The following is a 209-nucleotide window of genomic DNA, read 5'->3' on the forward strand; positions in this document are numbered from 1 at the left end:
CTCCAAGGGCTGCGTTTCTCCGGCCGTTCCAGAACAGCCCAGTTCCACAGTACATCACAGAAAAGCCTTCGGGCGCTTGTGTGCATTGGCTCTGCCACCTGGAGCTTACATAAATGCTTCACGCAACGTAGAATTTTGTTAGGCTTTTCCCTAATTATACAATGTGTCCCTCAACGTAAATTGACTTTATTTCAATAGACCACAAAGAT

Source organism: Meleagris gallopavo, chromosome 1, assembly GCF_000146605.3.
Source record: "Meleagris gallopavo isolate NT-WF06-2002-E0010 breed Aviagen turkey brand Nicholas breeding stock chromosome 1, Turkey_5.1, whole genome shotgun sequence".
In the NCBI taxonomy this organism is placed as follows: Eukaryota; Metazoa; Chordata; class Aves; order Galliformes; family Phasianidae; genus Meleagris; species Meleagris gallopavo.